Here is a 3,415-nt window from a genome sequence, read left to right on the forward strand (position 1 = left end):
CTCCGCCTGAGTTCAAGTGATTCTGCTGCCTCAGACTCCCAAGTAGCTGGGTCTACAGGCATGTGCCACCACGCCCAGCTAGTTTCTTGTATTTTTAGTAGAGACGAGGCTTCACTGTGTTAGGATGGCCCGGATCTCCTGACCTAGTGATCCACCTGCCTCGGCCTGCCAAAGTGTTGGGATTACAGGCATGAGCCACCACGCCCAGCCTCTTTCTTTACATTTTTAAGGAAGTAGTGAGCCTGCCTGGTGGCTAAGGGTGTGGACCATCCAGTCAAAATCCTGTGTCATAGCTTTACTTCCAACCCGGGCAGATCGCCTACCCACTCAATGGGCAGGTTGCTTCCTCAGTAATGTGATCATAGCACTGTGAGGACTGAACAGAAAAGGGAAGACATGCAGGTAAGCATTCTAAAATATTGACCATCAGTATACTTAACTCCATTAAACATAATAAAGGTCCATTTTTGAACTGAAGATTTGGTTCTTGTGTAAGCTTGAGTCTGTAACTCAGAGCTCTAAAACAGAAGAGGGCCAGGCTCAGCAGCTGACTCCTGGAATCCCAGCACTTTGGGAGGCCAGGGCAGGAGGATCACGAGGCCAGAGGTTCAAGACCAGCCTGGACAACATATGGAGACCCCCGTCTCCACAAAAAATTTAAAAATTATCCAGGTATGGTGGCACACATGTGTAGTCCCAGCTACTCAGGAGGCTGAGGTGGGAGGATCAGTTGAACCCAGGAGGTGGAGTTTGCAATGAGCCAAGATCATGCTATTGCACTCAAGCCTGGGGAACAGAATGAGACTCCATCTCAAAAACAAACAAACAAAAAACGGTGCGTGGAACAGGGCCTGGCATAGCCTGGCATAGAGGAAGGGCTGTGGACAACTTTGTGAACCAGTTTGAGAAGCCAAGCAGCCCTGGGGGCCTGGGGGCTGCAGGGATGTATGGGTTTGACCAGATGGGATTCAGATCACCTTGGCCCAAGGAGAACCCCTAACGGGTTCAAGCTGGTATTCACACAAGGGGAGGAAGCTGTAGGATTCTCCAGGGCCTGCCATCATGTCCTCCCAGGAATCATACAGGATACAGCCAAAGAGAAGGGATCCAACTGCTCTGTTCACACAGCCGCTCTGTTTCTTTCATGTTAATGTATTTAGCTCTTGTGTTTATCCTCTGCAGAGATGATGGACACTGTATGATTATGCCTCTTGTCCATGGAATTGAATAGACAAGACCCTGAGTCTGTTGCCAGCAGGAAACGTGAATAAATGCGGAAGCATAGCCTTCCATTCCCAAAGGGCTGACACATCTCAAAGACAAACAGAAGAGGCTAGAGAGGCATGATGGCGCTCCTCTCTAATCCCAGCAATTTGGGAGGTTGAGGTGGGCAGATCATTTAAGCTTAAGAGTTCCAGGTCAGTCTGGGAAACATGGCAAAACCCTATCTCTACAAAAAATATATATATATAGTCTACGGCCATACCACCCTGAATACGCCTGATCTCGTCAGATCTCGGAAGCAAAGCAGGGTCGGGCCTGGTTAGTACTTGGATGGGAGACCACCTGGGAATACCGGGTGCCGTAGGCTTAAAAAAAAAAATGCGTGGAGGCTGAGGCAGGAGGATCTGAGCCTGGGGAGGTTGAAGCTGCAGTGAGCAGCTTCACTGCAGCCTGGGCATCAGAGTAAGATCATCTTAAAAAAAAAAAAAAGGAACAGCCCCCCGCTCCTAACTTAACCTTTTTTTTTTTTCTTTTTTTTTTGACAATGTCTTGCTCTGTCACCCAGGCTGGAGTACAGTGGCATGATCACAGATCACTGCAACCTCACCCTCCTGGACAAAAGAGGTTCTCCCACCTGAGCCTCCTCAGTAGCTGAAACTACAGGGATGTACCACCACTCCCAGCTAATTCTTTTGATTTTTAGTAGAGACAAGGCCTCAGTATGTTACCCAAGCAGGCCTCAAACTCCTGGACTCAAGTGATCCTCCTGCGTCGGCCTCCCAAATGCTGGGATTACAGGTGTGAGTCACCATGCCAGGCCTAACTTAGCCTTTGAAGTCAAGTGCTCTGACCCTAGAATGAACCACTCCAAAGAAACCTAAAACTCATAAATGATCCATTTGAAAGCAGGACCCATAATCCAAGAGGGAAAGTCAAAAATAAATGGGTCATTTCCCGGAGAAGAAAAACAGCTCTATGTTTAGAGTAGACATAGATTCATTTCCCAAAAGCAGCATTTAGAAATCATCTCTTTGACTTTAAGTAGGTCAGACTTTGTATCCAGAATTATAGCCATGCCCGATGCCTGAAAATTAATGGGGTTAGTGGGAGGAGATCTTCAAGGTGACAAGGCCTGTGAAATTCTCTGTGTTGCTTCCCGTCAGCCACAAGGCGCTTGGTCTCTTGGTCTGTGGCCCTCTGGCTCCACCTAGGGGCCAAGCAAATTCCCAAGCATGGGATTCTGTGCCCCACCCAGGCTCCTACCTGCGTCCATCTCGCAGGGAGGTCTTGCTACAAATCACAATAAACGTTCCCTCACTCCGATTTTTAACAACTCTGTGATTATGACAAAAACCACACAGTCAAGAGTAATTCTGTTTTTCCTTACGATAATAAAAAGCCGAGGTATAATTATATGTTTCTAAAGGGCCTTGAAGAAAAATGATGTTGGTTTTATGTATCAAGTAATTGCTGTTAGGAAAGCCAAAGCGCTCTGATGTGCTGGAGATATTCTGCACCAGTGTGTGAGTGTGGCCAACACACCAGCCCCCGGCCCCACCCTGCAGAGGCCAGACCCCAGGACAGTGCCCGAGTCGCTTCCTCACTGCTGGCAAACAGGCTCCCAGAGAAAGAACTGCTTTCCAACCAAACGCCCACCAGGCAAGGGAGATTTGGGTGAAACGACCATTGGTTCATCGTGACCATTAGGATCACTCAGAGAGCAGAACTACCTTTTTTCCCAGGAGGACGATAACTCAAGTTAGATTCAGTATCAGCAGGAATGACCTGGAGGGGGTTCCTAACTGGTCATGAGGTGGCTAACTGGTTGAATAAAAATGTTATAAACCAAGAGGTCTGGAGTCCTGCAGCTCAAACCCACCTCCAGGCACCTCCTGCCTGTGTGGCCTCAGGTGAGTTCCTTGTCCCCTCTGCACTTCAGTTTTCTTATCTGAAAATGGGGCATAGTATTTACCTTGTAAGTTTTGTATAAGGATTAGATGAGTTGCCACGTACACACCGAGAGCAGGGCCTGGTGCACAGGGAGCGCTCGGTAGATGGTAGCACCATAACACCCAATTCATGATTAGCATTCTCAAAGGCCAAACAGGCATTTATTGAGCATCTTATGTATACCAGGCCCTATGCTGGGCACTACTATCTTACCTACAATACCACACAGTACAGAAACAAT

At 48.0% G+C, this 3,415-nt stretch overlaps 1 non-coding gene across 1 annotated transcript; it reads left to right on the plus strand.

The window, feature by feature from the left end:
- The first annotated feature begins 1,472 nt into the window (after nt 1-1,472).
- On the plus strand, nt 1,473-1,591 carry LOC119466914. Its single transcript, XR_005195423.1, has one exon. It is a non-coding gene; the product is annotated as a 5S ribosomal RNA (ribosomal RNA).
- The last annotated feature ends 1,824 nt before the right edge of the window (nt 1,592-3,415 follow it).

This window comes from Cebus imitator, unplaced genomic scaffold (genome assembly GCF_001604975.1).
Source record: "Cebus imitator isolate Cc_AM_T3 unplaced genomic scaffold, Cebus_imitator-1.0 Scaffold240, whole genome shotgun sequence".
NCBI classification, from domain to species: Eukaryota; Metazoa; Chordata; class Mammalia; order Primates; family Cebidae; genus Cebus; species Cebus imitator.